Here is a 23,260-nt window from a genome sequence, read left to right as displayed (position 1 = left end):
GAGAGAGACAGAGCATGAACGGGGGAGGGTCAGAGAGAGGGAGACACAGAATCGGAAACAGGCTCCAGGCTCTGAGCTGTCAGCACAGAGCCCGACTCAGGGCTCGAACTCACGGACCATGAGATCATGACCTGAGCCGAAGTCGGCCACTCAACCAACTGAGCCACCCAGGCGCCCCAGTGCAGTTTCAACTTACACATCTCTTATCAACAGCCAGGGGAAGCATCTGTTATTTCCAAGGGCTGTTTCCATTTTCTCCTCTGTGAGCTGTCCATATCTTTTTGTCATTTCCTAATGGATCGCTGATCCTTTCATTCTCAAATCTTTACAAATTCTTTATGAGGAGTATTCGATCTTTGAGTTTGTTATAAATGAAAATTCCTTCTTAACCTTTCACCTTGGCTTTTCCTTCTTCTCCGTCCCTTGTGCAGTGTTGCTCCGCGTGTCTGCCATCACAATGCTTCTCATCCTCTTCTCTGAGCTCATCCATCAGGGATGCAACATGTTTGTACCCCAGCTATGAGTACTTCAAGACAGGGACTCATGTTTTGTTAATTTTTGTATTTCCAACACCTGATGGCGGTGGTTAACTCACGGGAGATGTTTGATATGTTAATTGTTTGAAACTCTCTGCTGTGATGTGCAAAACTTACCTCTCACCTCTACCTATATCTTTGTTCATGTTATTCTTACTGCCTGGATTTTCCCTCTTTTTTATTTTCTAGATCTGAACCCATTGAAATTTCACCTATCTTTCAAGGCTCATCTGTGCCATTTTCTCTATGAAAGCTTTCCTGGTTTCCTTAAGGTGATCTTCCCTTCCTTTGAAATCTTTTATGCTTTGTGTCTCTTGCTGGGTCCTCAACGTGTGACCCCTGCCCCTTACTCATGTGCTTTGCAGAGCCTAGTACATAGGCTGTAAGGAAAAGGCAGCTGTCGGATTACACTAAATATGAATAATGTGTCCTTCATCTATTTTACATATTTGGCTTATCTTGCCTAAGTTCTCATCATAAGTTTCTTGAAGGCACATCAGATCACATCTGAATCACCAAACAGAGTCCACACTGATTAGTCCATTTAAATGGACATTTTTGGTCTCTGTGTAGGACCTAGAAAATGGAATAGATGGAGTGACTCCATGGATGCTTAAGGCCCCTTTGCCCTGAGCTATTTGTCCCATCGGCTCAGTCACAGGACCTACAGGATGCCACCAGCCCACAGCATGGAGGGTTCCTAGTAAATGCATTTGTTATTTAGGAAGGGCTAACATACCCTCCTTTAATGGTCAGTGATAGATTTGGTTGAAATAGCTTCTCAGATTGTTAACTGGTTACCCCAGACTTTGATAAGGGCCATTAAAAAAAATTTTTTTTTTTAACGTTTTATTTATTTTTGAGACAGAGAGAGACAGAGCATGAACGGGGGAGGGGCAGAGAGAGAGGGAGACACAGAATCGGAAGCAGGCTCCAGGCTCTGAGCCATCAGCCCAGAGCCTGACGCGGGGCTCGAACTCACGGACCGCGGGATCGTGACCTGAGCTGAAGTCGGACGCTCAACCGACTGAGCCACCCAGGTGCCCCGATAAGGGCCATTTTTGATCAAGAAATACCAAGAATGTGGGTCAGTTCATAGGACATTGTGTGTACCTGAACACAGTAAGCGAAGGCAGGACTGACAAGAGAGGGGACTGGGTGTTCCTTTAGACATACTTTTCCTTTGCATTTTTTTTCCCTCAGAAAAGAAGCCTTTGTTTATTTTTTTTTTTAATTTTTTTTCAACGTTTTTTATTTATTTTTGGGACAGAGAGAGACAGAGCATGAACGGGGGAGGGGCAGAGAGAGGGAGACACAGAATCGGAAACAGGCTCCAGGCTCCGAGCCATCGGCCCAGAGCCCGACGCGGGGCTCGAACTCCCGGACCGCGAGATCGTGACCTGGCTGAAGTCGGACGCTTAACCGACTGCGCCACCCAGGCGCCCCAGAAGCCTTTGTTTATAATGGTGGTCTTTCCTATTGCTTATAATGCATGTGTCTGTTCATCTGAGTAGAGCTCATACAATTTTCAGATGTTGAAAGCTTTTGGGCTAAGGAATGGTTTTTAGGTGCCAACTATTATTTTAATGCTAAAATTACATAAGGAACCAGTAATGTTGCTGGGAAGCCTGCCTCATTTGCATGTTGATTAAAAGGTGTCTGTGAAGATTGGGGCGGGGGTGGAACAAATAAACGTTGCGCGTGGATCGTGTATTTTTCTTCTAGTTGGAATTGGGACATATCCTTTGCCTAGGAAGGCTTTGGAGTGGCTGCAGAGAGAACCGGTCATTTATAAAAATCTTCTTACTAAATCTCAAGTAGCCTCCCTGGCTTTGTTCGTGTACATGCTCGTGGGTACTGAGGTGTGTGTTCAGTACATCTGTTCCTGACCTGCTGATTCTCTAAAGCTGCCAAAACAAAACACAAAACAAAATACACTTTCTCCAAACCTATCTTCCACGGTTGTACGATATTCATTTTAGTTAGAATTAAATTTCTTGTATATGTGCCACGGGTTATTGTTGTCAATCTCCTCCAATCTTGGATACGCTGTGATTTGTAAGTTTTTTTTGTTTTGTTTTGTTTTGTTTTTCCCTTTGCACTTGGACGTTGTGATTATAATCATGTCGTATCTGATAGGAACTGCCAGGTCAGTTTTGAGGATTTCTTTGTGTGGTTGGAAGATAGCCTTTGTTCCCTTTTTTTTTGGTCACATAGCAAATGTGCTTTTCCTTGTCACTTGTGATTTTTCATCCTTTTTGGCCATATCGTTAATGCTATCTAAAATTCTATTTGGGACCCTGTTTTGCTCACAGCCATCACAAATACAATCAGAATTTTCATGTGGAAGCTGATTTGATATTTGAATCTTGCTTTTATCCACTTTTCAGCAAGCCATCAATATCCTTGCCAGATGCTAATCTTTTTTTTTTTTTTTTTTTTTTTTTTTTTTTTTTTTTTTTTTTTGAAGGACTTTGGCTCAGGTTGTGATCTCATGGTTGGTGAGTTTGATCCCCATGTCGAGCTCTGTGCTGACAGCACGGATCTTGGAGCCTGCTTTGGATTCTGTGTCTCCGTCTCCCTCTGCCCCTCCCCCACTTACCCCTTGTCTCTCTCTCAAAAATAAACGTACATTAAAAAAAAAAGTAGACTTCATGCCCAGCGCAGAGCCCAGCACAGAGCCCAACCAGGGGCTAGAGCTCAGGATCTTGAGATCAAGAGTTGCATGTTAAACCAACTGAGCCACCCAGGCACCCCACCAGGTGCCAGTCTTTATGTTTACCCGATGTCAGTTATTTGAAACACAAAACATCCTTCACGAGCCATCTAAAGCTAGGTGTCATTGCCAACTGCTGTTGAAGAAGTGGTGTTTTTCCTTTAACAATGTTTTCACATGTAACAAAGGAATAGACAGTTAAAGCTATTGGGGGTTCTCAATTTGATGGAGAAATCGGAGGTCGAGTATGTTAGCTATCTAAAAGGGACCCTTACCAGGACAGCCACCTTTATCATTGTTTTTATTTTATTGTTGTCCGAATAATGGGGAGGAAAGAGGAATGGAGTGGGTATGCTTTAGCACTTTTTCCACCAGATTTATAAAAATCTTACTAAATCTCAAGTAGCCTCCCTGGCTTTGAACAAAAGGTATTTGAACAACAGGAAGTAACATCTAGCAATAATTGATGGGATATTGTTTGTTATTATATTGGTAGCACAGGTGATTTCCGTTATGGACTATGTGCTTTCCTTTTAATAATTAGAAAATGTCTTAGTGTCCTCGATCCTTCCGCTCAGTGGTGGGCAAGCTCTAGCCCTTGGGCCAAATACTGCCCACAGCCTGTTTTATAAATAAGTTTTATTGGAACATATCCACACCCATTCATTTGTGTACTGTCTACGGTATCTTTCATGCTACAAGGGCAGAGTTGAGTATAAGCCACAAAGTCTAAAATATTCACTAGCTGGTCCTTTGTAGAAAAAGGTGGCTGGGGTGCCTGGGTGGCTCAGTCAGTTAAGTTTCCGACTTTGGCTCAGGTCATGATCTCGCAGTTCGTGAGTTCGAGCCCCCTGTCGGACTCTGTGCTGATAGCCTGGAATCTGGATCCTGCTTCAAATTCTGTGTCTCCCTCTCTCTCAAAAATAAATAAACATTAAACAAATGTCTTAAAAAGAAAAACTTTGATAACCCACACTTTGGTTGAATCAGGTGTCTTGGGGGTGTACCCTCGTTGGGGTATTTCCCTATATTGATAATTTTATTTGGGAAAGCTGATAAAAAGATGTTTCACATTTGTCCCACATTGTGTGTCTTTGAACACACAACCTATTGTTCGAATGAATTAATTTTTATCCAAGAATGTGTTATTTGAATCTATGAAGAAGTAGTCATTACTGTGTGTTGTATGTCTCAGTAGATACAGGAGGACAATCATATGTGCAAATTCTGTTGGGTTTCTGAGAGAGAGAGAGAGAGAGAGAGAGAGAGAGAGAGAGGAGACAGGATACGAGATGTTTTCTCGTTTCAGTTCCTGTACATCTCTTTTGAGTTATTTACCTTGGCTGTTTTATGTTTCAGTCAGTTTCTTGCAAGGTTAAAATCTGCTTCCCACTCCTTGCCACGGCCTTGACGTCACTCAGCATTTGGAAAATGGAGACAGTTGGCATTGACTTAATACTTAAGTTTTGGTGAATTTGTTCTTATGTATTTGTTTTTGTCCAAGTGATATGAACACAAAGTAAGAAATCAGGAATACAGACGAATTTATGATGACGAGGGAAATCACCCTGCTCTATACCTCACACCCCCAGGCTCCTTTCCACCAGCATCTCTGTTGACCATTAAAATGGAATTCTAGGGGGCGCACGAGTGGCTCAGTCAACTGAGTGTCCGACTTTTGATTTCTGCTCAAGTCCTAATCGCGGGGTCCTGGAATCGAGCCCTGTGCTGGGCAAGGAGCCTGCTTGGGATTTTCTCTTTCTCTCCCTCTACTCTCATGCTCTCTCTCTCTAAAAAAGAAAAGAGAGGGAGAGAGAGAGACAGAGAGACAGAGAGAGACAGAGACAAAGAGACAGCATGAAAAGAAATTCTGGTAGTTATTGGAAAAAAAAATCATCAACCCCTATTTCTTAATTTAATGACTGGAGTGTTTCTTCTTACTCCCTGCTGTGAGAGACGATGATTGGCCCCCTCACCCTTTTCCTGAACTTTGGTAGTTACATTAGTATTTTCAGCTTTACTTCGGTTCCTTTCATAACTTTAGAAAACATATCAACAATCCTCTCTCTTGTTCCCTTGACTTGATTTTGCTCTAGGATGAGAACATTAGTCCCTTCCCCCTCCCCCCTGCCTCTTCTTCAGGTTTTTTTCTTCCTACGGTCCTTCAATTTAATTTTTGCTTTTATATTGTCAAGGTTGATAACATTTACATTTTGTTCTGCGATTACAACCATACTTTCGGTGCTCTCTGCCTATGTTTGTTGCCTTTGAGGCTAAAAATAATCAATCTTTTATATTACTATGAGTATGTAATTATTTTTTACTGTCGAAGATATGCAGTGTGCTAGGATTCCATTTCTTTTCTTTTGGATTCTATTACATGCCCCCAGGCCACTCATCAGGGTAAAATGGAATCTTTTCCTTTGTACCTCTGTTTTCTTTTTATAGGATTTTTGCTAATCAGATGCTGGCCAACCTGGATTGATTTTATATGTCTCTTATCTTTTTGCTCACATTTTCAATTTCTTTGTCCTTTGTGCTCTATAGTCCGAAGCATGTCTCAACTTGATTTTTCTATCCATGTTATTGCATTTAAAAATTTTGGCAATCGGTCCTCCTCTTTTTACTTGCTCTTTCTGGAGAATTCCACAATGAACTTCCCGCTTCACCCCTCCCTTCTGATCATGGTTTGAGTGATGGCTCCCTCTGCTTTCATGTATACATAGTACCATTCTATTCCCTACTCTGTCATCCAGAAATCTGCAGAAATATCTGGTCCATTGATGTCCCATATGTTCTCAGCACTTTTATGAATTTACTTCCTTGTGTCTTTTTTAACTGCCATTTTAATGAGTTTCAAAGGAGAAGAGGCAAAAGCATACGCGGATTCTACCATCTTGAACTTCATTGCTTTAAATTCATATCTCGCTGTAGTTTTTTCTTCCTTTAAGAAGCACAGACTATTTTAGAGTTTATAATAAATAACCGGCCCGTTTATCTAGTATATTTAAATATTCTTTTATTCTTTCAAGAAAGCCAACACATTTTCCTCAAATATTTGGTTATAAATCAAGTTCTTATAAATGCAATACATGCACATTTTAATTTTTCCTTTCTATAATTTCTCTTCCTTCACGTCAGTTTTATTTTAAACTTTTCTACATACTTATGCATTCTACAAACTTGAAGTTTTAAAGTTTAAGATCCTTCATCAATTTTAACATGGCATTTATATTTAAATTTATTTCCCACCATAAATCAACCATAGACTCCATATGCATTCAATTAGTTATATAGTTTCTTATGAACACAGTAGGCTCATGCTCCCTGTTTCTTTTTTCTCTTTTCCTCATTGTGATTGCTTTTCTAATGCATTTCCCTTCTGATAAGTTTTTTAACTTGTAGATAGTTTACCATTGCCTTTCCTTAGAGAAGATTTAAGCACACAGTCATACACTTTTTCTCTCCGCCTCTTTTGTTTAAGATATTTTGTGCGTGGGTAGACATTGCCTATAGTTTTGCTCTCGTCAGATGCCTTCTTATAGTCTTTGTTTTTTTTTTTTAATGAAATTGCTGTGGACTGAATTCTTTTCCCTCAGAATTCACATGTGGAAGGCCTAACCCTTAATGCAATTATATTTGGACATGAGGCCTTTACAGAAGTCATTAAGGTTAAATGAGGTCATTGGGGTGGGACCCTGATATGATAGGATTAGTGCCTGTATCGGAAGGGACATCAGAGAGCTCCCTCTCTCTTTCCACCTTGTGAGGATGCTGTGACAAGATGGTCATCTGCAAGCCAGGAAGAGAGCTCTTACCAGTAACTAAACTGGTTGGCACCTTGATCTTGGGCTTCCCAGAATACATTTCTGTTGTTGAAGTCACCGAGCGTATGGTGTTTTGTTAGGGCAGCCCATGCTGACTGATACAGACACCTACAAGGTTTTGAGTTGTTTTTCACCCCTTCTCTATACCCTTCTGCTGCATAGATGCTGACCTCCTGCTCTCCTCCTCCACCCTCTCTACTATTCCCTCCTGTGGATGAATGAAAATAGTGACCTTCCTCATATATCCCCGACCCCAGCTGTATACTGTAGATGCTTCCTGCTGGGGAGCACTTTGCTACAGTTAACTTTCTTAGGTGAGTCCCCTTTGGGCCTTTCCTGCCTTGGTACTCTCCAAGGTGTCCCTTGGCTGCAGAAATTGCAAATTTATTCCTGTTTGAACAAATGCTGTGCCCCCTTTTTGCCCTGGAGTGGTCATTTTTGTCATTGCCATTTGCCTTAGATGGCTTCCTGTAATTATGCTTCTAAAGGTTAATGAGATTGTAGTTAGTCTTTACTTAGTGAATTTCCCCTAAATCTAGGGATTTGGGTTCAGAATTTTCTTGCAGTCAACTGCAGGGGTGGCCTAGGGTTGGCCTTTGACATGGTCATCAAGGAGCTATCTGTCGGTGAGAAGTCACTTCCCTTCTTACAGTTTGAACACTTATGGGGAGCAGAGGGGAGTATGATGCCAGCACCCCCACTTCTGTAAATTCATTTTACTTATTTATATTATTTTTAAAGTTTATTTGTTTTGAGAGACAGAGTGTGAGTGAGATAGGGGGAGAGAGAGAGAGAGAGAGACAGACAGAGAGAGAGAGACAGAGAGAAAGAATCCCAAGCAGGCTCTACGCTGCCAGCAGAGTGTGATGCCAGGCTCGATCTCACGGACCGTGAGATCATGACCTGAGCCGAAACCAAGAGTCAGACAACCTACTGAGTGACTCGGGGGCCCCTATAAATTCCCTTTAAATAAACTCTTTAATGAATCTCTAGCCTTCCCTTCCATGGGCTAGAAGTGGGAGATGGCCACCGATAGTCAAGTTCTACCACTTTCTAAGAACACTCTAGCATCTCTTCTTAGAAAGAGGAATTTCTCCTCATCTAGTGTCCTCAGCTTTGATGCTTCACCTGACATGCCTCGATTGCAGGAAGAGTTTCGTTTACCAGCTTGTTATACTGTTTTGGTAATTAACATTTGTCTTCACCAATGCTAGTCCTTCTTTCTCGGTCAGAAGTATTCAGTGGAATGGAAGGGGAAAAGAGAGGTCCCCTTCTATAGAAATTCTTACACAAAGTGAGTTAATTCATTTTTGTGGAGAGAAAATGAATATTTCCCTGGTGTCCTTGGTGCTGTCCTCTGAAGAAGGCTCTGGTTGTTCAACGATCTACTGAATGTGTTTCTTTCTTACCAGAAAATGGCCATGTCTCCTACCACCAAGGTCCCCAGCACATAACGGAGTACACAAATTAAAACCGGACCTCTCTTAATGTTGATTGAACTATTGACTGTGAGCTGACTGGTTTGCCGTGAAAGGGAGATTGACATGAAATGGCCATTTGGACGTGACATTTGACAATTCCTAAAGCTCTGAGTTGAAGATGCGGTTGTGGAACGAATAAAATTGTACTGTTTAAGTACTGTGAAGAGGAAGCCCAGGTCTATATGGGCAGAGAGAAATTGAAAAGGATAATCATTCTCTTCCTACCTCGGGTTAGCTGCCTCAAATGTTCTAAATTTAGAAAAATTCTAAAGTCACTTGAACGACTGCGTTAATCCCGAAAGAAGCAGTTTATACACTGGTAAGGAGGGAGGTTCAGAAAAATACCTTTACTTACCTACTAAGATACTTTGGAGAATCATTTAATATCCTATTAAAGGCACACATCCATCTGTATTCCATGCTTAAAAGACCTGCAATCACTTTCTTTAGGTGGGAAAACTTTTCCACTTAGGGCTATGTACATTCTGCTGATGCAAAATTGACTAGGCTGGCAGCCTCTTGTGATGAATGTGTGGCAGAATATTATTTTCCATGGTAACAGATTTTTGTAGCACCAATATGGGATTGACTTTGCAGTAGGTTCAAGCAGAAGTACATGTTGGCTCTCAGGAAATAAGCTGTTATCTACATTCACCTATTTGGAGCAGGTACAAACCCAACAGAGAAAATTGCATTCTATGTAGGACATTGGTGTATTCCGTTTGCTCCAGCTTAAAAAGTCTCAGTGTGGGAGAACCAAGTTCAAACAGTCGAATGCGAGAAAGGATCAGAGGATGAACAAGTGATAGAGGGACAGAGAGGGTCCCTTCCAGCAGTGATTGTGGGGGGGGGGACTAGTCAGAAGTGCCTCTGCTTAACAGTGTTGAGGGAAACTGACATTGCTGATTGTACCCCTCCCCCTACAGTATCAAAAGGACAGCAGCGTGGCAGTCTGCTGTGTCTGTAAATAAAAAAGTTGAGGAAAGACGTGTACTCAGCATGCTCTTAAAACATCTGTTCTAGTAAAACACTTGAAAATAATCGTGCACTAACAGGAGAAAAACAGCTGTGTGTGAATCAATAGGCTGTACCATACGCACGCCAGGAATATATATGCAATAAAATCTTCAGAAATGGGCCCCTGGGGTATTTGGATCAGTGGACAGACCATTGATGGCGTGTAATTTTACTGTGAGCTGTTGTTATTTAGCTGTATGGAATATACTGTGCCCGGAAGTCCTAGGGAAAGCTTCTACTCACGGATGCGTTACTTAAGGCCTTTTGCACTAACTCTTTCAAAGCAATAGATAAGCAAAAATTACCCTCAAGGGAAGGTTTAGAGGCGCCAAGAGGTGATGTTTCTACAGCTGTCATGGAGGTGACTCAATACTCAACCCAGGGCTTCCCTCTTCTTTTTGCTACATTGTATCCCAAGGTTTGATACTGTTCTTTATTTCTTACTTTAGGTCAACTTGCTTTGGTATGATCAGATGTTCTTATTTGTAGAGGCAGAGAGACTTCTTGGGCTCCAAAGGCATAGCCCATATGGATCTTAGTACTGTGTCTCTTTCTCACCCTGTCCCGGCAAAGGTGGAGTAAAACAAGGGCGCTTTTCTTTCCCCAGTCAGTAGAAAATGTGTTATTAAAGACGAATAAACTTTCTGTTCATTCTTCACGATATCTTTTAAAATTTTGTGTCTGGAAACACTCACTATTTAAATTAATTTGCTTCTAAATTCACACCCCATTGCTTACATGCCATGATTGCAGTCATTGCTTAAAAAAAAAATCATTTGAAGTTAAAAAAAAAAATGTGGGTCAGCTCTCGTCCTCCAGATGTTGATGATGTGGCCGGGAGTGGGGGTGGGAAATGTCCTTCTCCTTCGTCACGCTCCATGGTGAAAAGCCCTGATTTCTAGGCTTTTCTGGTAAGGTGCAAAACGCGTTAGTACAGTATTCCATCTAGATGCTATTTTTCTTGTGTTGAAAGAGCATTCCAAAATTTATCAGCCTTTACTGGATTCAATCAGGCAGCCACTCAGAGCTGCTCAAGGCACAGTTGTACTTTTCACCGCTGACATGTGGAAAAGCAATCAGACACTGAATTATATGGCTGGCTTTCTTTGTCTTCATCTGTTTAAAGTACTCACTGAACCCCATTGAAATAACAGTGCTGTGTGGAAAAGCCCTTGGAAAACCTCATTCATCATGAAGTTGGTAGGGAAACCTGAACAAACAGCTGAGGGTCTGACTTCACAAAAGGCAAGAACAGACAGTGTTTTGATGTTTTCAGGAATCTTGCTGTGAACGTAATTTTGCCTCCCTTTGCCCCCACTCCCACCTTCCAGACTTTAAACATTTGGACCCTTAGACTTTAGTCAAAAGCAGACAGAAAGCGACTCACGGAGGGTTGGTGTTGCAGCTGTTAAAATAATAGCATTTCCAGGCCTTGATTATCTACTTTGAGAGCCTCGAATATATCATTAAAAGCAGTTTATGTGCGTATCAGGGACTATGCCACCTGCAAGGCTAGCTAGGATCATCTAAGTCGAGGTAGAAGGGACAGACCACCATATCCAGAGGACAGAACAAATGCTGCCTTAAAGCTGACCTTCCCTGTGGGGGTTAAGTGCTCCGTAAGTTATTGTGAGTGGTTTAAACTTTAAGTTTGGCTTTCTCTGGGGCTTACACTCAAGTCTCTTACTTAGATGTTTGGGCTTAGGGCATGTAAAGAAATGTTAATATTTGCTGAAGCCAAATATAATTAATGCCGTAATCTGGTTTCAGAAAGGTAATGCATTATAAAACCCAGGATGTGTCATTTTTAGATTATTTATAGTTTGGATAAACCATACAATAGATCCTCTATAATGTAGATAATTTGGAGTAATTTTAAAGTACATTGGAAGTGAACCGAGGGTTCAGCTTTATTTTGGAAGAGAAGGGGAAGTCATTAAAATTGGATTTTTCAAGGAGATACGACTACATACCTTCTGCTTAGAGGAAAGATCGAGTTTCAAGAACGACTTGGGATAAAGCATGTGGCAATCCAGTAGACTCCCTGTTTTGGCTTTGCAAGCCATTTGATATTGGATGTGAACTGGTGTGTGTGTGTGTGTGTGTGTGTGTGTGTGTGTGTGTGTGTGTGAAGTCCACATTGCTGCACGGTAGTGAATTTGATTTCAACTTGACTGCTAACAAGAAAGGTAGGTTACTTGTCAAAGAATGATTAGGAAGCAAGACTCTCCACTTTCCTATCATGCCACAGAATGAAAAATAAAAAAAAGTAAGATGTAGGTTAGTTAGAGCACAAAATGCTCAGGTCAGTGAAGCCATTCCAGAGAAAGGTAGTGTTTAAGTGCCCTGCATTTTGCAAAGTGTGTTGGAGAGAAGCAAATCTCCTGAGGAATCCTGTTGCAATATCAGCATTTTACAAAGAATTTCAGCAATTACTAGGCCTAGAGAGGGATCGTTTATTTTACAAAAAGTTATGGCCCTGATATATGAAGATAATAGAGCCAAGGCAGCATGAGAGAAAAACGCATTCACATGCAGATGAGCGTTTACAACACTGGACAATTCAAGAAGGAGGTGTTTCAAACTGATCCAAGCTAGAGGCTAAATTATGAACTGTTGCAAAGTATCAGAGTCAGAAATTGATGCTTGACTTGATGGAAAAACTTTGCTACCTATTGTTGTGTTTAGGTTAATTGTACAAGTAGATAGTTCTTACTGTATACTGAGTTCATTTCTTTCAAAAAAATCCTTTTGTTTTCTTCACGTGGTCCAGAGTTGAGGAAATAGTTTAACTACTAATAGATAAATGTATCTGTGAACTGGCTTCCATCCCAGTTCTGGGCTCCAGAGCAACAAAACCAGCTAAGCAGCACCACTCGAAAGGATGTTGCTTTAATTAAGTATATTTTCCAAGGGGGCCCTGGGTGGCTCAGTCGGTTAATCATCTGGCTTCCGCTCAGGTCACGGTTTTGTGGTTTGTGAGTTCAAGCCCCACGTCGGGCTCTGTGCTGACAGCTGGGAGCCTGGAGCCTGCTTTGGATTCTGTGGCTGCCTCGCTTTCTGCCCCTCCCCCACTCATGCTCTGTCTCAAAAATAAATACACATTAAAAAGTTTTTTAAAAACTGTATTTCCAAGCCAGGGAGTGTTATAGCATAAACTCGCTTGCCATATCCTCACTCTTCCTGTCCTCACTCTGTTGAGTCCTTTCTCTTAGTTAACTACCTTTCTCTGAGGTCCTCATCATGGTCTATCTCAATACTAATAACAGATAATGAAATGCAGATAAATCAACCAAATAGACCTAGACCAAATACAGACCTAGAATGATCTTTCTAAAGACTAAACCAAACCCAATCAATACAAAAGCAGTCTGTAACAGAAAATACCACCCCCAGTAATCCAGGTGGTGTCAGCATGGTGTAGTGGGAAGGGCATTTAACTAGACATCATTCTAGTCCTCCCTCTGCTCTCTTAGGTGGCTGACCCTTGGGGATCTCCTTAACCCTTCCGGGTATTGGTTTCCTCATCTGTAAAATAGTGGGGCTGGGTAGTAGTAATGGCATTGTTCTCTTCTATGTAGTTTTAAGATTATGGGAATTTGATGGAAATTTGTTACACTAGAGTGGGGAATTTCATGAGTCCATATATATATATATATATATATATATATATATATATATATATTTCATATGTAATTTCATATGTATATTTCATAGACATCATGTGTGAATTTGTGACAGGAGGGTGGGAGAGACGCTGGTCCTTGTCTCACGGAGTCAAAGAATGAATCTCGCGGACAACAGAGAGCAAGCAAAGTGATAGAGTTTATTGAGGGAAAGTACAAAGCTCTCAAGAGTGAGAGGGGTCCTGAATGGGTAGCCAGTGAGGATTTCTGTCCCTGACTTTTTACTGGGACCTTATCAGAAAGTTTGTGACATTCCACTCATGGCACCTGGCCCAGGTGGGTCTGGAATACATTTATCTCCCTCACCCCAACCCCCCCCCCCCGCCCCTGCTTCTTCAGCCTCCCAATTGCACCTGCAGTCTGCCTCCCCAAAGGTCCCTTATCTCTCCCTGCCTAATGTTAACCCTTTCCCTATTCAAAGTTATACACTCCCTCAGCTTGACTGTTTTAGGCAGAAAAGTAATTTTATACGTGAATACTGGGTAAGTTACAGGACCAAGAGGAGGGCTCAAAAACCAGTTTGGGGGGCGCCTGGGTGGCTCAGTCGGTTGAGCGTCCGACTTCGCTCAGGTCACGATCTCGCGATCCATGAGTTCGAGCCCCGCATCAGGCTCTGTGCCGACAGCTCAGAGCCTGGAGCCTGCTTCAGATTCTGTGTCTCCCTCTCTCTCTGGCCCTCCCCCCATTCATGCTCTGTCTCTCTCTGTCTCAAAAATAAATAAATGTTAAAAAAAAAAATTAAAAAAAAAAAAAACCAGTTTGGGACTCTGCAGCTAGGAAAAACAATGCCCAAGGTAGTATCATAGAACAGACCTGGTGAGCAGATTGCAGGAGAAAATGGGCGCTGCCTTCTCTGCATTAGACCTGCTGTGTATCTCCCTGTCCTTGCTGTCTGAGGAGCTGGTCTGTTCACTCCCCTTCTGCACCTGTGGGAATTCCCCATAGATTCTGTGTCTTTGCCCACTGCCTTCCAATTTCAAAGTTGCGGCCCAGGGCGCATGCCCGTACCCTACCTAGAATTTTCAGCATCTGTCTGGAGTTTGGTCTTGTCTCCCATTGGGACTTATAATATGGGGATTTCCTTAAATGTAAGCAAGTCTTCTGAAAATTGGCAAGTATCTGCTATATCACCTTTTCCCCATTTAGTAGACAAATACTGTTCTGGATGGAGAATTTCTCTATTAAAGTGCATGAAGTTAGCCTGTCTCAGGTGAAAGCTCTCAAAGAGGTCTGTGTATCTCTTCCTTATGATTATTGCTATCCTCCTTCCCAGGTGATTAAAGCCATTTCTCTTTGCTCACCTTTAATTTCTACCAAAACGGTCTTTTTCTCTCTTCCTTCCCTCCCTCCCTCTTGCCCTCCCTCCTTTCTTTTCTTCTTCTTTCAGAACACTATTTCTCTTTGGCCAGCTACCAACTGACTTGTAACATTTAAGCCTCAAGTCAAAACATGTTATCTGTGAAGTACCTGAGTAAGAATGTACCCAGGCATCTAAAGGGATTTAAGAAAATGCTATTTCAGGGGCGCCTGGGTGGCTCAGTCGGTTAAGCATCCGACTTCAGCTCAGGTCACGATCTCGCGGTCCGTGAGTTCAAGCCCCGCGTCGGGCTCTGGGCTGATGGCTCAGAGCCTGGAGCCTGCTTCCCATTCTGTGTCTCCCTCTCTCTGCCCCTCCCCCGTTCATGCTCTGTCTCTCTCTGTCCCAAAAATAAAAAATAAAAATAAAAAAAAAAAGACAAGACAATTTTTAAAATAGGCAAATGAAGGGCACCTGGGTGGCTCAGTTGGTTAAGTGGCCGACTTCGGCTCAGGTCATGATCTCACGGTCCGTGAGTTCCAGCCCCGTGTCGGGCTCTGTGCTGACGGCTCAGAGCCTGGAGCCTGTTTCAGATTCTGTGTCTCCCTCTCTCTGCCCCTCCCCCGTTCATTCTCTGTCTCTCTCTATCTCAAAAATAAATAAACGTTAAAAAAAATTAAAAAAAAAAAAGAAAATGCTATTTCATTCTTTATTGCAAGTGCCACATGGAGAAGATTTGGAGGCAGGAATGGAGGGCTTGGACAAGGGGATATTGGAAAAAATTGTCCAGAGGCACAGTGGGTAGGATTGCATACGTGAGTGACATGGGGCTGGGGACATATATTTGGGTAGTCCTTGGTGGGGAAGCTCTTTGAAACAGAGGATGAAGGTGGGGTACCTGGGTGGCACAGTCGGTTGAGTGTCTGACTCTTGGTTTTGGCTCAGGTCACGATCTCACGGTTCACGGGTTTGAGCCCCGCTTGGGATTCTCTCTCTCTGCCCCTCCTCTGCTCACTCTCTCTATCTCAAAATAACTAAACTTTAAATATATATTTACTTATTGTATATATTGTATGTAATTTATATTAAGTATATATAACACTTATATATGTATTTCTTTATTTATATAAAGAAAAAGAGGATGAAAAGTGCAGTTCTGTTAGACTCCGAGAATATTGCTGTTTGGTCCAGAAACTGGTTGGGAAAACAATAATACTCCAGTGTGATTTGAGTCCCTTCCTACACAGAATCCATGAGAAGCTATTGTTACACCTTGTGTGAAAAATGACAGTGCTTACACAAAAAATGAAGCTCTCTAGCTCCAACTGGAAAATGCGAGGAAGACAAAATAAAACATAAGCTACCCCAGGGTAAGCCTAATAAGTGAAAATGGGTGCTAAAGCATGTTGTCAGTGATATAACGTTGCTGCCTTTTGGGTGTCAGAGCTGGACCTCTGCTGAATGTATTATAATACTCATAGGGGGAAATGCATGTTCATTACTAGTGTCTAGAGCATCTGGTAAGGTAACCTCTAATTCTGCTTAAATGGAAATCGACAAAGCAGATACGTGTTACCCTGGTTCTTGAGAATGAGTCCCCAGGGATGGCTTTTCTGATTCAGCATTCCTGAATTATGTGCCATCCTCAGAATAAGGCTTGAACATCAAATGACCCTCAATCGTTTAATCTGTGTAAATAAATCTAAGCCATATGAATCTGACACACATTGCTTCGTTCAGTGAATTGAGTGATTGCCGGGGACTGCCGTGGTCGAACACTGCTGTATATATTGACTTCATGGATCTAAGGCCCCTGCTTATACCAGGAGGTAAAAGTTAGTGGTCATCAGAGGTCCAGATTACATTTTGAACAAATAATACTGTCTGGTTGGATTCCCGACCTTGAGAGAGTATGAAGCTAAAGTAGGAACAAATTCCCTCCTTTAAGTCAATAGTTCTTATTTACGTGTAAAATCTGTGTGTTTGCATCCTGGAGAAGAGGAATTGTTTTGTAGGGGATATTTCTTCTTGTTTGTTTGATTTGTTTATTTTTTCATTTCTTTTATTTAAAAAAAAAATTTTTTTTTTCAACGTTTATTTTTGGGACAGAGAGAGACAGAGCATGAACGGGGGAGGGGCAGAGAGAGAGGGAGACACAGAATCGGAAACAGGCTCCAGGCTCTGAGCCATCAGCCCAGAGCCCGACGCGGGGCTCGAACTCACGGACCGCGAGATCGTGACCTGGCTGAAGTCGGACGCTTAACCGACTGCGCCACCCAGGCGCCCCTATTTTTTCATTTCTTTTAAAAAACAATTTATTTAAATCCAAATTTGTTAACATATAGTTAACATATAGCGTACTAATGGTGTCGGGAGTAGAATTTAGGGACTCATTACTTACATGTAACACCCAGTGCTCATTGGGAGGGGATATTTCACATGCACAACAGCTAGACTTTATTATGAAAGTTGTTCTCTTTTTTGCAGCAGCCAGGCTATCAGGGAAACTTGATAAAAAATAAATTATTTTACTTCTTCGTATCGTGTTTCCTTCATCTACAGTAATTTCTGTATAATGCCGAAGAAAGAACCTCGAGGTGAACCGTGTTGCTAAAACTTATTTCTGTGTTCAGGAGCTGTGTTCAGCTCCTTTGAACTCTTCAAGTTGTCACTGTAGAATCTCTCGGTCTTCTGCTCGGTCGCTACCGGCAGAAGCTATCAGGTGGGGCGGGAAGAGATGAGGTAGGAAGAAGAAAGGAACGAGAATTGTTGCGTGCAGATAGCATGGTAAGGAAGAAAGGGACAAATGAAGAAAAGACACTGGCAGTGGGAAGTCTGACCTTTAGCGTTTGTGTGGAAGAGGGAGCGGCGGTTGGCTGGTTCATCCTGGTGGTTACCGTCTGCACAGCGGAGGAGTCAGATGCTGGATCTGCTTCTGGTTCTGCTGCCACGGCTGCCGTGCTCACCACTTCTTCTTTGGGAGACATTTAGTCTTGCCAGGCGTCCTGCTAAAGCAAACGTGTATATTCTCTCACTTCCCAGTCCCGAAGAGTGGGGTGGGATGTTAAAAGTCCAGTGGCCCGGGGCCCAGGAGACCAACCACCTACTTTAGTATTGTGATCAGCCAGCAACGGGGGCAACTCGCATAACTTTCTAATTGTAAGATGGAAACACCAAGAGTTAGTTCATAGGTGTGTTGTCGGGAGTAAATGAAATAGCTCAGTACTGTGGCCAGCACCGTGTCAAGGCAGAGAGCACACTATTTCTTTTCAAATGCTTATTTATTTATTTTTGAGCGAGGTCACAAGCAGGGGAGGGGCAGAGAGAGAGAGAGAGAATCCCAAGCAGGCTCTGAGTTGTCAGCACAGAGCCTGATGCGGGGCTTGATCTCCTGATCGAGTGGGATCATGACCTGAGCTGAAACCAAGAGTCAGATGCTTAACCAAGTGACTCGTCCAGGTGCCCCAGATAGCACAGTATTACGTTGAGGTGCTTTTTTATCCTTTATGGTTAAACTAGTTTCTTCTTTTTTTTTTTTTAGTTTATTTATTTGTTTTGAGAGAGGGAGAGAGAGAGAGAACGAACAGGAGAGGGGCAGAGAGAGAGAGAGAGAGAGAGAGAGAGAGAGAATCCCCATGCCCTGTCAGCAAAGCATCCGACCAGGGGCTGGATCTTGCCTCATGAACCATGAGATCATGACCTGGGCCGGAACCAAAAGTCAGACACTTAACCAACTGAGCCACCCAGGTGCCCCTAAAGTAGTTTCTCTATCTATGATAATTCAATTTTAAATCTTACTTCCAGCTCAGATGTTTAATATATAAACGTTTCCCTTATCCTGAATTATGTAATTTTGGAGTTCAATAGAAAGAAGCTGTGTTTGATTTCTTGTTATATCCTTGTTATTTATTATTTATAGTGTCTAATGTGATACCTTGCACATAGTGAGTACTCAAGAATGAGAAAACCACGACATAAACAACCTTTTTGAAAAGAAATCTTTTCATGTGGGACAACTTCCAATGAGGTAAAATATTATAGGCAACAAAAACATTGTGAATGTAACTTTTCCAGCCTTAGTTTCTCAGGGGAACAAGGAGGTCTAGGAAATGTAGCCAGGTGTCTCACGTCTGATAACAAATTTCTTTTCTGGAGCACAAAGGATCCATTGCGTTTTGCTCAGAACATCAAAATCTCAGTGAGAGTCTATGGGCACTGCCTAACTCTGAAAGGATTCAACTTATCCAGAGCAAATAAAGGCTCAAGTTGTTCATCACCTTTCTGAGGTAGACTGAAACCCAGATGGATTGACATGAGCAAGCTCCTGTGTTTCCCGAAGGAACACTTTGTTAGAAATAATGTTTTCAAGTAATTCACAGCAGAAATGTTCTCTTATTATCTTTCATATCTGGGGTCCGTAAGCATGTACATTTCCGAAGCATAAAATGAAATCCACTGAGTAGACAGAGACCTAAAGGAGACAGATTTTTGTTATCTTTTTGACTTCAATACTACTTATACTTTTGGGAGGAGGTCTTACTGCACGATTCCACTCGGATGGTTACTGCTGATAACCAGGTGGTTACCAAAGCTCAGGTGGTTACGAAAGCTCAGTTAGAGGTTGATGATTTGGAATACCGCAGACCACTTCATCAGGAATGTTAGTTACTGTAAAAATTGGCTGCCTTCACTAGTTCTAGGTTATATTCGTACTAGTGGGTGAGAACGGTAGCAAATTACAGGAACAACAAAAAACCCCTCATACTCTAGAACGAGTCCCTTTCAGTTTTGATTTGTTTTCTGTATTTCCTACAGGTGGTCTTGTGCTGATTACTCTAGCTCTGTTTCAACATCAGTAAAATAGGGAAAATAATGAGGAATTATCTTTTTGGGTTTTTGTAAGGATTAAGTGAATTGATCTAGGATGAAGTGCAGGGAAGAATGTTAAGCCGGTAGTTGACGTCACATAAATGGCATCATTTCTGTGTATTGGTGATGATTTTGGGTTTTAAACTTCCCAATCTTGTAACATTTTTCTTCTGCATGATAATATCAGGACATGGGTACAAAAGTTGGGGAATGTATGAGTGTACATGCATGTGCACACGTGTATCGTTTTTTTTCTTCTAGGTGAGTAAGCAGGTCTTATTTCAGATAGAGTTATTAACTTTGAAACATCCTTCAATAAGCCAATTTGAAGGAGAGCCAAATAATAAGTGCTATATTTATCATCAAATGAGAAAATGTGCAGTGGGTATGTGTAATAAATGAACGTATTATGTAGTGAGGATGTAAAATTAAATGTGCGTAGGTGGATAAGAAAGTTCACCCAAAAGGACTTGCTAATTCTAGAGCTTTATAGAAGAGATTTTGTATGTCATTGAATACACTGTGGTAACCTCTTTCCTGCTGACATCTTCTTAGATCTAAATACTCCTCTTCAACATGTGAACATTTCAAGTGTTGTTTTCAGATCCATAATGGAATAGTGGACGGAATAAAAGAATAAAAATCAAATCTCAAGCTTGGTTTCCAGGGGCACAATGGCAAGGAAAGTAACAAGTAGGCTCTTCATCAAGTGTCGGATGAGGCAAAAAAGATCACGTGTCACTAGATAGCTTGGCAGAACTTAGAAGCAGTTGAGGCATAGAACTATTCTTAAAGAGGTATGTTTTTTTAAAGTTGGTCTCCCTGAGGTAAATCAAACTTACGTTTCTGTATGAAAGTGGACAGTGTTAGAATGCTTCAGTTCAATATTCCATAATTTATTTTTCTTCTCTCTTGGAAAATAATGTGAACTTCTTTCATGAAGACCTGGCTTTGGTTCCTGACGCTGTCACTTAACGCCTAGCCGGGCTGTGGGCAGGTGGCTTGCCCTTGCTGAACCCTAGTTTTGGTATCTGTTAAATGGCAAAGACAACATGCCAAGTGCATGGAGCAGGGTGCTATTAAAGGGTGAACTCTCCGGGAAGTAGGAGGTATTCACCAAATGTTAGCCTTGGCATTGTACGTCTAACCACCTCCCAGCAGTCATTCAGACCTTCCCTTATTCCTACTTAGTTTACATTTCAAAGCCTACAAAAATAAATGAAGCTCCTCAACAGATAGGAAGTTCAGGATTTCAGCAAATCATCTTAACTTCTCATTACCGTTGGCACCGTAAGGAACTGTGAGCATGTGAAAAAGAGAAAGAATAAACTGTTTTTGAGATTGTCATCCCCCCTCCCTCTGTATATATTCTCGAATGCTTATGACAGTGGTAATCACCTGAAAGGTAAATAAATAGCAAGGAGCAGTGGGCACCCTTTGGTTCTTAGAAGATGGATGGTTAACAACGGATGTTTATTCAGCCTTACATATTTTCATATTTTACATCAGTTTCTTGATAACTCTATGCATTTTTTAAAAGGAACATTTAAATTTGCTACAGATGTTTCATGAAAACCATTATTAGAGTCAAGAGAAAATGCATTTGGAAGCAATTGTGCAAAGGTTTAATTTTTATTTCTAAGGGAAAATGTATGCATGCGGTAGAAGTAATAAAGGAAAGCTGAATTTCCCTTGAGGTATACTCGGCTGAATAAAATCTGCTACATTATCCTTCAATCAGCCACTTAAAAATTTTAATTGTGTAGACTCTTAATCACAAGGAAAGTAACCTTTGCATGAGCTTTCCTTCGTGGAGGGGAGTGGGGGAGGGCTACCGTCTTTTTTCAGCTCCTTCGGAAGAATCTTGTCTTGTTTCATCATTTCTTTGCATCTCCTATGCTCCTCTAGGCCCTGAGCATGGACTTTCAGGCTCATTATGCTGCATTGCATAGGAAAAAAGCAGAGCAGTAATGAATAGGGTTTAAACAAGTAGGCACTTGGCTTCTGTAAAATGCCTCCAAGCTAACCCAGCTCCAAATCCCTGTAGTGTGTACAGATGGGTCCCACAACACTTGGTGTTCAACAGCCCCTGACTCAGCAAACCGAAGGCTGTGCAAGTCCCTCTCTGTGGCTCGTTCCACCCTCTCTCTTTTAAGTGTCAGCGTGACCCAGCATATGCCATTGTGGAAATGCACTGCAAATTGGTATGAGATGTAGATCTCCTGATTTTCTTTTTACACACTCAGTGGCAATCAAGGGAGCTATATAGTGTGATAACGTTAGAAGATGATGATTTTATGACTCTTAAAATTTGACTTTCCACGTATTTCATGAAGGAACTTGCGTGTAATTGAGATTCATGTGGTTTTCTGGGTACGGGATGAATTGGGAACTATGAATTCGGTGAGAGTCACTGAAGGCACACTTGCACAGTCCAAGGGAAGCAAGGAGCAAAGCAAATTTCCCAGTGAATCCCAGCAAAACATGTCTCAGAACAATCTGGCTCAGCACTGGTACTCCATGCCGTTAGTCTCTTCCACCGCTCTCTGGGGTGAAGTCCGATGCTGAGATGCTCTGCCTTTTAGAATCTTTGCCAGTATTTCTTGGAGAGTCACAAGGTTCAGCCATATTAGAGCAGGATCATGTCTTTTGTCTTGAGTCATCCAAAGCCAAAGGGAAATGGGAAGCACATGGCTCGGGGACATTTCATGGCAGTTTTGGCTTGTTTTTAAGAAACAGCTTTATGGAGGTATAATAGACACCCAATACACTACTCACATTATGGGGCAACATTTGATGTTTTGATATATGAACATACCTGTGAAACCACGACTACCATCAAGATAATGGACACACTTAACACTTCCGGAGGTTTCTTTGTGTCCTTGGCAATCCTCCTCTCCTTCATGGGCAACACCTGATCTGCTTCTCGTTGGTGTGTGTTAGTCGGAATTTCCTAGAATGTTGTATAAATAGAATCCTCTTTTATGTACTCTTTTTTTCTGTTTGGTCTTCTTTCATGCAGCATGTTTAGTTTGATTCACACATGTTGTTTTATAACATCATCTTTCATAACCTTTTATCGCTGAATACCATTCCTTTGTATATGTACCACACTGTTCTACTGTTGACGGGCATTTGGATTATTTCCATTTTCTTTTCTTTTCTTTTCTTTGCAGTTTCAAATAAGGATGCTATGAACATTGAACACTTTGCTTTGCTGCCTCCTCCAAAACAACAATAGATATACAGTTCAGATAGCTGTGTCTCATCCTGGCCTGTTTCCTGCTCTTGTAAAGTAGGGAAAATAATTGTACTTATTTCACAAGACTACTGTGAGGGCTGCCTGGGATAATGCATAATAAAGTGCTTACTAAGTTCCTGGCTTAATATTGTTTAAAAAAAAATTTTTTTTAATGTTTATTTTCTGAGAGAGAGAGAGACAGAGTGCGACCTGAGGAGGGGGAGAGAGGGAGACACAGAATCCCAAGCAGGCTCCAGGCTCTGAGCTGTCAGCACAGAGCCCGACGTGGGGCTCGAACTCACAAACCGCGAGATCATGACCTGAGCTGAAGTCGGACGCTTACCCGACTGAGCCACCCAGATGCCCATTTTTTTTTTAATTAAAAAAAAATTTTGGGGGGGGGCGCTTGAATGGCTCGACTGTCGGTTAAGCATCCGACTTTGGTTCAGGTCATGATCTTGCACGGCTCGTGAGTTTGAGGCCCAGGTCAGGTTCTGTGCAGACAGCTCAGAGCCTGGGGCCTGCTTTGGATTCTGTGTCTCCCTCTCTCTCTGCCTCTCCCCCCTCATGCTCTGTCTCTGTCTCTC

The 23,260-nt window shown here is 41.9% G+C and overlaps 1 long non-coding RNA gene across 1 annotated transcript in view; it reads left to right on the top strand.

Moving 5' to 3' along the window:
* The window catches only part of LOC111560613, a 98,422-nt gene extending 75,545 nt beyond the window's left edge, over nt 1–22,877 (top strand). The window contains exon 3 of the long non-coding RNA XR_002742619.2: nt 22,609–22,877. This is a non-coding gene — a long non-coding RNA (uncharacterized LOC111560613). The remainder of the gene's footprint in view (nt 1–22,608) is intronic.
* Nucleotides 22,878–23,260: the final 383 nt, after the last annotated feature.

Source organism: Felis catus, chromosome A1 (assembly GCF_018350175.1).
Source record: "Felis catus isolate Fca126 chromosome A1, F.catus_Fca126_mat1.0, whole genome shotgun sequence".
NCBI classification, from domain to species: Eukaryota; Metazoa; Chordata; class Mammalia; order Carnivora; family Felidae; genus Felis; species Felis catus.
The sequence above is the reverse complement of the archived record's forward strand: the minus strand, read 5'-3'. Positions and strand labels throughout refer to the sequence as shown.